This window comes from Myxine glutinosa, chromosome 1, assembly GCF_964187855.1.
Source record: "Myxine glutinosa chromosome 1, kmMyxGlut1.1, whole genome shotgun sequence".
In the NCBI taxonomy this organism is placed as follows: Eukaryota; Metazoa; Chordata; class Myxini; order Myxiniformes; family Myxinidae; genus Myxine; species Myxine glutinosa.
This window is the reverse complement of record NC_136261.1, coordinates 2,563,780-2,575,347: the sequence shown is the minus strand read 5'-3', so window position 1 is coordinate 2,575,347 and position 11,568 is coordinate 2,563,780.

The following is an 11,568-nucleotide window of genomic DNA, read 5'->3' as shown; positions in this document are numbered from 1 at the left end:
AGGGTGATTGAAAAGTACCTCCCTATTTTAAAATATTTAGAAATTATTTATTTATTGTAATACGTATTTTTCTCAAAATTTTAGTGTTTGTTCCTTAATGTATGAGAATTTAATCTGTGTTGGTTTTTTTTCAGATTATTTTTTGTTTGAAATTCGGAAGCCCGACAAACATGGCTGGACGTCTTACCCTGCAGGAGCGTGCCCAGCTAGTGGTATGAAGATTGGTCTGATCTCTTTGAAAATACCCTCTGGTCTGATGAAGTGGTATTTCACATCGGTGGGTTTGTGAACCGTCACAACTGCTATTACTGGGCAGGAGAAGATCCTCGTGTTATTTCTGAAAAAACGCAATATCGGCCCAAGGTAACGGTGTGGTGTGGAATGACTTCGGAAAGGATTGTAGGTCCCTTCATTCTTCGCGATACCATGAATGCCAAAAGGTACCTCACCATGCTGCAAGACGAAATCTGGCCAATTATCAGTGCTTCGGAGAATGTTGAAGATTTGATTTTCATGCAAGATGGCGCTCCTCCACATTTTGCTATTGTTGTTCGTGAATGGCTGAATGCCCACTTCCCTGGGAGATGGATGGGTCGTCGTGGTCCGTATGAGTGGCCAGCCAGGAGCCCTGACTTAACACCATGTGACTTTTTTCTTTGGGGTTGGGTAAAAGAGCAAGTCTACTGAGCCCCCCCCCCCCTCCCCATCCCACGCCTCCTGCCCCCAAGCCCTCTCCCTCCCACACTTCTCCCTGCTCTCAAATGTTGTGGTTGTGTGCTTCCCCTTCTCTCCCCATCTTGTCTTCCGCTCCCTCTTTTTGTATATTTTGTTTGTCTGGTTGATTTGTTTGTGAAATAAATGTTAGCTCTTTCACGAGCCTCGATTCAGTATACAAAAAAAAAAACGACTTTGGAAGAACTTGAAGGGCGAATACGAGAAGTTATGTCTTACATCCCACAAGAGTTCCTGGTGAAATCAGTTGACGCGGTTCCCGGGCGGCTTGAGAAGCTGGTGGCGAATTCTGGTGCCCATATCGAATTTTAAATAAAACTTCATGCTATACGCTTTCCTCTTATATCCATTTCTTGTAAAAATTGTAGTTAAGAAATACATTATAAGTATTTTAAAATAGGGAGTTACTTTTCAATCACCCTATATATATATATATATCCTGAACATTTACATACGATGTCGACATTTGAAATAACAAGTGACTTTTGTTACAAATGTGAAAAGGAAACGAGGCCGATATCGTCACCAGACATTGTAACATATACATTGTGGCCCAAACATCTATTTGAAGATAAAACCAAGTAATACATGTGTTGCTTTGTCTCCTTTAAAACAAGAAAAATTCCCACTAAATGTTATCATACGTGCAATCAGTGTATTCTTTAAAACAAGTCAAGTGAATCCACTTGGATTCCGCCCAGGTTGGCACATGGAAATTATGATGTAGCATAATTATCATCTCGGGTCAAGATTTGAAATTATGCCATGGTTTTTGTAAAATTGCTACTAGTATTCACATTATGTACTTTCACCAAAACATACATCATCATAGAAACATACATAGAATTTGGGTCCTCTGGGTCATTTGGGTCCTCTGGGTCATTTGGGTCCTCTGGGTCATTTGGGTCCTCTGGGTCATTTGGGTCCTCTGGGTCCTCTGGGTCATTTGGGTCCTCTGGGTCATTTGGGTCATTTGGGTCCTCTGGGTCATTTGGGTCCTCTGGGTCATTTGGGTCCTCTGGGTCATTTGGGTCCTCTGGGTCATTTGGGTCCTCTGGGTCATTTGGGTCCTCTGGGTCATTTGGGTCCTCTGGGTCATTTGGGTCATTTGGGTCCTCTGGGTCATTTGGGTCCTCTGGGTCCTCTGGGTCCTCTGGGTCCTCTGGGTCATTTGGGTCCTCTGGGTCATTTGGGTCCTTTGGGTCCTCTGGGTCATTTGGGTCATCTGGGTCATTTGGGTCCTCTGGGTCATTTGGGTCCTCTGGGTCATTTGGGTCCTCTGGGTCATTTGGGTCCTCTGGGTCATTTGGGTCCACTGGGTCATTTGGGTCCTCTGGGTCATTTGGGTCCTCTGGGTCATTTGGGTCCTCTGGGTCATTTGGGTCCTCTGGGTCATTTGGGTCCTCTGGGTCATTTGGGTCCTCTGGGTCATTTGGGTCCTCTGGGTCATTTGGGTCCTCTGGGTCATTTGGGTCCTCTGGGTCATTTGGGTCCTCTGGGTCATTTGGGTCCTCTGGGTCATTTGGGTCCTCTGGGTCATTTGGGTCCTCTGGGTCATTTGGGTCCTCTGGGTCATTTGGGTCCTCTGGGTCATTTGGGTCCTCTGGGTCATTTGGGTCCTTTGGGTCCTCTGGGTCATTTGGGTCCTCTGGGTCCTCTGGGTCCTCTGGGTCATTTGGGTCCTCTGGGTCATTTGGGTCCTCTGGGTCATTTGGGTCCTCTGGGTCATTTGGGTCCTCTGGGTCATTTGGGTCCTCTGGGTCATTTGGGTCCTCTGGGTCATTTGGGTCCTCTGGGTCATTTGGGTCCTCTGGGTCATTTGGGTCCTCTGGGTCATTTGGGTCCTCTGGGTCCTCTGGGTCATTTGGGTCCTCTGGGTCATTTGGGTCCTCTGGGTCATTTGGGTCCTCTGGGTCATTTGGGTCCTCTGGGTCATTTGGGTCCTCTGGGTCCTCTGGGTCATTTGGGTCCTCTGGGTCATTTGGGTCCTCTGGGTCATTTGGGTCCTCTGGGTCATTTGGGTCCTCTGGGTCATTTGGGTCATTTGGGTCCTCTGGGTCATTTGGGTCCTCTGGGTCATTTGGGTCCTCTGGGTCATTTGGGTCCTCTGGGTCATTTGGGTCCTCTGGGTCATTTGGGTCATTTGGGTCCTCTGGGTCATTTGGGTCCTCTGGGTCATTTGGGTCCTCTGGGTCATTTGGGTCCTCTGGGTCATTTGGGTCCTCTGGGTCATTTGGGTCCTATATTCCTATCCTATAACATATATATCTCCAAAAAACCTATCCTATAAATATAGATTTGATGACGTCATGTTTACACATCTGAGCGACAGAAATGAGCGACAGAAATGAGCGACAGAAATGGGTGACAGAAACTAGCTTCACTTTTGAGCGCCCGAAATTCCCAGGCAAACGCTATAACGCACCAGGTTTACAACCTGTGCGTTAATAATTCAAAATATCATGTTGAAGCTAAAATTCACACAAGACCAAATAAAACGTTCAACCGATGATTGTCATCCGAGTTGTTTTTGTGAAATTGTAAAAGGACATGAAACTGAGGATTTAAAACACTAAAAACACCAAACAAATTGTGCTGATACAAAGATTGAAAGTCATTTAAAGATTGAAACAAGATGCTGCTTCTGTGGGCGATTCCATTGCGACTCTCGGGACTTTTAGCGGATTGCAAGCAATGGACTCAACCGCAACAAATCTTCTATACCTCCTCTTTTTCAGGAACCAGAGGTTGTTACTTCACCTCTGGATAAGGCTAACCTCTTTTCAAACCGCTTTGTTTCTAATTCAACACTCAATGATCAGGGACACCCTCTTCCTGATTTTCCATCTCGTACACACTCTGATATTCTTGTTCCATTTATCACTCCGAAGAAGGTTGCCAGAATTATTCGTACCCTAGAAGCCTCAAAAGCGACTGGTCCTGATGGAATCCCTGTGATTGTATTGAAGATGTGTTGTCCTGAACTGTCACAAATTCTTGCCAAGCTCTTCAACATGCGCTTGTCTGCTTCAGTGTTTCCTTCATCATGGAAAGTGGCTTCTGTTGTCCCTGTTTTCAAGGGTGTCGGTGAGCATTCTGAACCGAGTAACTATCGCCCCATCAGCCTACTTCCTGTAATAAGTAAGGTATTTGAATGCTTCATCAATGAACAACTTCTCAGCCATCTAGAGGACAATGAACTTCTCACTGACTACCAGTATGGCTTTCGCTATTCTCGCTCTACAGGTGATCTGCTATCCTTAATTACGGATCATACCAACAGGGCATTGGAGCTCAAAGGTGAAGCTCGATTAGTTGCTTTGGATATCTCAAAAGCCTTTGATAAAATTTGGCACAGGAGTCTGCTCCACAAGCTTCAGTCACATGGTGTATCTGGAGTGATGCATTCAATCATCTCAGCTTTCCTTACAAATCACAAGATGAAGGTGGAACTTGAGGGTCAATCTTCTCCTACTTGCTCCATCAATTCTGGTGTTCCACAGGGTTCTGTCCTTGGTCCCACATTGTTCCTTGTTTATATCAATGATCTTCCTGATGTTCTGTCTCAGCTATAGCCATGTATGCTGATTCCTCACTCTACTGTACATCTGCTGATTCACTCAACGCCACTCGTAATGAGGTATGAGTTTCTCTGGACAAAGATTTGGAGAATGTGTTGAAGTGGGGGCACGACTGGCTGGTAACCTTCAATGCAAAGAAAACGAAACTGTTGTCCATATCTCGTTGTAGAAACAGGTCTTTCTGTTCTGTGCAGATGGGATCTTCAACCTTAACGGAATCACCGGAGCTTCGGCTTCTTGGTCTGGACATGTCTTCTAACCTCCGTTGGGATAAGTTCATTTCTGGTATTGCCAAGAGTGCTTCTAAGCGAGTTGGTTGTCTTTATCGAGTGCAGAGGTATTTACCTCTTGAGGCCATTTTGTACCTGTACAAAGCAACTATACGTCCCCTCATGGAGTACTGTTGTCACATTTGGGCTGGAGCACAAGCCTGCCACTTACCTTTACTTGATAGGCTCCGGAAACGCATAGTCAACCTGGTTGGTGTGGAGATGGGTTCAACTCTTCTACCACTCTCTCACCGTAGGTCGATTTCTACTCTTGGTTTGTTCTACAGATATTTTCATGGCAAATGTTCTGTTGGACTTTCTAACTTGGTTCCTCCCATACAAGTGTTTGGACCCAAGACTCGGTTTGCCATCTCCGGTCACCCATACACAATAGCTGATCCAAAGTGCAGAACGAAAGGCGATGCAGATAGTTTTATCCCTCGGGCTGTCTCGCTCTGGAATTCACGACCTGTAACATGCTTCCCATTATCCTACGACTTACTCTGCTCTAAGAGGAATGTCAATTCATACTTCACACCCGACCTACATATATATTCACACCTATATAGACCTACATATATATATATTGTTACGGAACCGGAGTACGGCACTCCCCTTAGGGGGGGGGGGGTTAATCCCCCCCTTCTATTTTCACTGGCCGTCTCCGCTCCTGACGCTACACAGCTACCTCCAGAAAGGCAGGTGCGCAGCCCCGTTCGTACCACGGACAGATGTTAATTTCCGAGCGGTTTTAGCAACCGCGGCACGAACTATTAACAAGGACTAGACCCGATTCTTGACCGTTGGCCAAATCGTGCCACGGGTATTCAATGGGGAAATCACTAAAGCGACACGGATGTGAAGAAGAAGCAGAACAAAGGTGGGAAATACAAATATGATTTATTTACTAATTACTATTTACACAATCAAAGAAACCAAGGAAGAAGGAAGAATAAGAAAATAATTGCAGAAAGCAGAAGGACACAGTGCAACGCTAGCTTACCTATGGCAGTCTTACTTAAAAACCCAGGACAGAACAAACAAAGACAGACTCACACGAATGGGAAATGAAGGCAGGCACGAATGGCTGGAAAGGGAAGAAGGTTCAGCTCGGACCAGAGGGATGGCTGGACGGACGAGGCGGGATCACAAGGCGGGGAGGATGCGGGTCCGGTCCATGTAAACGGCAGGGCTCGAGGTGAGCGGCCGCCGATCCTCCGCAATCTGGGTCGCACGGTCGCGTTGCTTCGCCACAGCGGGTCGACAACTGCACGTCAAAGCTCCACTTTCAGCTCCTCCTTCACTGACTGCTCCGTGCGCCCTCCTCACTCATCTTTCTCATGTAGTCTCTCCGTCACCCTTTTATTGCTTTTCCCGCGATCAAGCCGCGGGTTAAGAGGGCACGCCTACCGGGTCGCTCTCCGCAGTGCCGATTGGTGGGCACGGGCTCTTCCTGGCTCCGCCCATGATGACGAGGGACGGGCCACGCCCTTCTTCTCCGAGCTGACCACGTGCGTAATGGAGGTTTTTGGGGCGATTCGAGCGAGCCCCAGCCAAAGGGCAGCGGACGCTGCCGGCAATTGCGTTTTGGTGGCAATTGAAAGGGGATTCTACCTTATTTCATTTAGTGCAATGCAGTGTCAACTAGTGGGAACAGAGCCTTAAACTAATACACATAATAAGGAGATAACTACTGAACAGGGAGATCTATGATTTGCTACGTGATTGTATATGGCCTAACTAAGGGACGACCTTTGACCTTTACACACAACACGGAGGGTGATTTTTACAACAATTCATTACACTACAATTAAAAAAAACACAGCAATTCTCAAATCGACAACAATATATATATATTATACGACATACATATTCACACCCGACCTCTACGACTTCCGGTGTCTTGGATGTTTTCTTGTTATTTTTATTTATTTATGTATTTATATATATTTATTTTGTTTTGCTTTATCCTTATATTTTTCTAACTTTCTCTTAGCTCCTTACGCAGAGTGGATGTATGCCTTGTCTGGGGCGATATCCATTAAAAAAAAAAAAATCCACATAATTGTACCAAATTTGGTCAGATCACAAGTTATCACGGTAACAGGATTTTACCTAACATGACCTTTGACCTCATGACCCCAAAATCGAATCAGTGCATCATTCCTTCATTATGCATTCCTGCACCAAGTTTGACGTAGATCCCTTCAGCCGTTCTCAAGTTATCGCGGTAACGATAACCTATCACGGACGGATGGACGGACGGACAGATGGACAGCCGGACGAACAACCTGAAAACATGATAGTTTTATAACAATCCTGTAATAAATACAACTAGAAAACATCTGCAAATGCAAAGCCCATCCGCGTCCGTTTGTATTCAGACGTCTTCTTCTTCCTTATGCTCAAAATAACGAAAACAGTTTTTTTTTAAAAATATGAAATGAAAATTGATGATTTTATTCAGCTTTGACCTTTGAGCTTCAGATCGAAAAAATAATCAGCTTCCAGCTTTTGATTGGTTAACCAACTATGTGATCGAATATGCAAATTCTTAAAATTTCATATCAATTCGACAAAAATTGATGATTTCATGCAACATTGATCTTTGACCTTTTGATCTAAAAACAAAACAAAAAAACAATCGACTCATACCTTTTAGTACATGGTGTTATGTAGAATTATTATATGTAAGTGCAAAATTTGCTGCACTAGTGGAACCAATGTTTTTTTTGGAATGGAATCTATATACCTTTGGCAACAAGACCTGAGTTGGTTCCATTTTTTTCAATGGCGTCTTCGGCGGCCATTTTGAATTTCAAAATGGCCGCCGTTTTTTGCAATTTTGTATGTATTCTAATTTCTACAGTCTTAAACTACACATAGATAACTATAATTACAATAATGAAAGAAATATGAACATTTGCTTTATTCTTTTTTATCTTACAGGTATTCATAGACAAGTTGGATTTCAGCTTCACCGCTGCATAATGTCATCGTTTGAAGAGCCGCCTTCTAAGAAGCAATGCACAAGTTACGAACTTCGTGTATTCTGCCAAGAGAGAACTCCTGAACCTTTGGTTGACGTTGCTCATGCCAATTTCAAATGTGCTTCATATGAAACATTTCTTAGCAGCTTACACAAAAGAGTGCAACTTGGCAACTTAAGCTTTGCGTCAGCTAGTGAGAGACTATGTGATGTTTCTTCAGTAGTACTTAAAGAAAAAAAGGCTACATGGCACAAGCAATGTTACAAGGCAGTGACAAATCGTGCTCATATCAAACGTGATGAAGTGAACTTTAGTAAATCTTGTGAATCAAAGAATATTTAAAGTCTGACGAACCGCAAGAGGGGACGACCGTCGAATCCTCAAAACCGAGCAGCACCGTCAACTTCAGCAACAACTGTGTCAACAGTTACACGATCTCAAAGCAAAAGTGACTCATTCTTCAGAGATAAATGTTTCTTTTGCCAGAAAGATACTAATGAGGTTCTCCATCCTTGTACTAGTTATAGTAGAGGCTCGCATTTCACAGATATTGTCAATAAGAGTGGAAACAAGACTTGGCAGGTAAACCTAGGTGATGTGATAACTTCTGGTGATTTACTTGCTAGAGATATTGTGTACCATCACCTTTGTTACACTCGTAACTGGGAAAAATATTGTTACGGATCGCGGATTAAGATGTTATTTACCGAGCGGTGGTATTGCCGCGACCTAAGTTATTCCCCGACTAGACCCCGATTCCACCCGACGTTGACCAAGTCGCGCTATGCTAAATCAATGATTTGGAAAGGACACAACGACTGGGATAAATGAAACGACACAAGGGGTACAGTTCTCAAGACCTCCGGAGGAGGATATAATTAGTGGTGGAAAAGAAGGGTAGATTACAAAGTAATGAGGGAAAGACACAGAAGAGATAGGCACTTAGTTACAGTCTTATCTTATCCCCGACAGACCACAGACAAACGGGACAAGACTGACTTACACAGGGATTGATGGCAGGGAAGGACAGGCAGTCGATAGCACAAGGTGCACCTTGGCTCAGGGACAGGATACAGCTCGGTCCAAAAGATGCAGGGAGGTGTCACAGCGCTCGGAGGTGGCGTCCTGCTCGCTTCAAGTTCAGTGCGCATCTGACGTCACCTCCCTCTTCCTGCGCATGCTCAACGGGGAGTGACACGCCCTCGGCTGCTTGACTCCGCCCCAGATGGGACCGGTCCGCCGCTCCCATTGGGTGCGGGGGTTACCGGGCTCCGCCCTTGACGAGGAGCTGACAGCGAGCCCCTACGTGGTAACCCCGTCGAGCACATTTCCGATGGCGGCTAACCAAGCCGGAGTGAGGACGCGCACTCCCCGCGCCGCCGCCGTTGTTGTTGCTGTTGTTGTTGTTGCTGTTGTACCATGAGGAAGAGCTGCGGGGAGGTATTGGGAGGTCCTAAACTTCCTAACGGTGCCATACAATCACATTCTGGTGCAACGAAGAGTCAGAATTAATGGAAACGAGTCCTTAACTGACATCGACTAAGAATAACTAGCAAGATGTCCTATAGTTGTCTACGTGAGATGCGATGGACCTGGATGCGACATTTAATGGGGGAAATAGGGGGAGGTCGGGTCTACAGAGTGTTGTTTACAGAAAATGGGACTAGGGAATGGGGGATTGGGGATAGTTGAGAAGTACTGAGGAAATAGGGGAATATTTACAAGCGGATATGGATGGATGTAAATCCCATATCCACAACAATATGTTCAACGTCCACATCGTAAGGGTGGTGAGTTGTCCTGTGAAGCCAAACAGGAAAAAAAAAAAAAAACACCTTTAGAGGCCATTTTTCCCCGCAAAGCCGGGGTTGGCCTTTTTCGGGGACCGTGGTTGTTGTTGTTTTTTGGTCCCCTTTTTGAAGCAATGTTTTACGGCCGGATGCCCTTCCTGCCGCCAACCCTGTTTGTCGCCTTTTACGACAAGCAGGGAATTACGAGTGAACTGGTACTCAATTTGCCGACCTCGGAAGGATGAACAGGCTGAGTCAACCCCCCTGGCGTTAATTCAGCGATCGACCGGGATTCGAACCCAGGATCCTCGGACCCTAAGCTGGCACCCTAGCCGCTAGCCCAACACCAGGGATTGGTGGTGAAGCCAATCAGGAAGAGAACCTGAAATCCATAGCAGCTGAAGTAGAGTTTACAAGCATCATACAGCAAAGGATTGATGAAGGAGAGTTCATCCCCATGCCTGATGTGCACCTTCTGTATAAAGATATCTTCCAGAACCACAACGTTCCTGGTTTTGATCCCAAGAGGCTATACTTAAACCAGAAACTGAAGAACAACCTGGATAATGTCGAAATCACAGGCATATCTGGAAAACTATCAACAGTTCATTCCAGTGATGCTGGTGCTGCAGCTATTCGGGCAGCTTCTGCTGAACAAAAGGATATGCAAGCAAAGTTCAAAATTCTCTTTCAAAGTGGAAAGATTATAAGAAATGCAATAACACAGGCGAGGCAACATCCTTGGAAATTTGAGGGGTCGCTAAAGGACAGTATTGAAGTTGGAATACCGGAACAACTGTTCTGTATGATGAGATGGATCATCCAGGGAGCAGCCACCACCAAAACACAATCACGCAATGAAAAGATAAATGGAACATGTGCACTTATTGGACAGCACATCATCCAGGAGTTCAAATCTGATCGGCAGGTGCAATATCAGCCAAAGTCCTCAACTTCAACCTTCAGGTTCACAACTGAAACGCCATTAGGGGTTGGACTTTCACTCCATAGCCATCATGCACACCGCAGTCACAGAGACATAGACATGTTGTACCAGAGTGGCGTTGGTGTTTCATATCAACGTGTAAAGGAGATAATTTCAAAGATTGCCACCACAGTCCAAGAGAATATGAATGAATTCAATGGCGTTTACGTGCCTCCAGGACTGTTGAAAAATCTGCCAATCAGATGCTCAGCTGATAACATAGATGCCAAGGTAGACACAGCTGATGGATGGAACACATTCCATGGGACTGCTCTTGCTGTCTATCAACGAGTTCCCCCAGATGTATCAGAATACGAGACTGGAGCTGAACCACTGAAGCTGCATGACAACACCTCAACAAAACTTGAGAACATCCTGCCAACTGTGACTGAAATGTCTGACTGTACAATTACTGGTAACCCCAAGCCAAGTAGAAGTCCACGCCATGAAAACTTTAAACTTGGTCAGTATCAAGATAAAGTTGTTAATGCAACACAGCAAGACTTTGAATGGCTACTTTCACGGTATTCACAGAGGCACCATGAAGAGACATCAGACGGTATACCAGTTTGGTCAGCATACAATTCTCGTGTGTGCACTCCAGAAGAGAACAAGACACCCAACCTTGATCAAGATCACACAATGCCTATCATTAAGGCACCAGCTCATGAGTGGACAACACTGGTGACAGTTCTTGAGAAGCTTTCGTACCTCAATAGTGTTGTGTGTCCAGAAAACACTGGAACGATCTTAGTTACATTTGACATGGATCTTTACAAGAGGGCCCTAAAGTTAGAATATCTTCATGACCAATATGCTGGGAAATGGATGGTATGCCCTGGTGGTTTCCACACTGTCTTGTGTGCACTGAGGTGCCTTGGGAGGACTGTTGAGCACGGCGGGCTTGATGAAGCTTGGAGCAAGGATCTGTACAGCACTGTGACAGTAAATCAGATACTCAATGGGAATCACCACAATCCTGCTGTTCAAGCTCATGAGTTCACATTAGAGGTATTCTTTGATCTCTGACTTGCAGAATTTCTGAAAGAGAAGCCTGCAGTTGTAGAAGCTCTATCTGCCTGTATGGATCACTTGATAGAAGCAAACAAGAAAGAGGTAGGCATTCAGGAAGCCCATCACCAACTTCTAATGGGGATTGAACATCTAAACTTGGAAAAGCAGCTGAGTGATTTTGACAGGAGCCGCAGTAAATTCCCAATG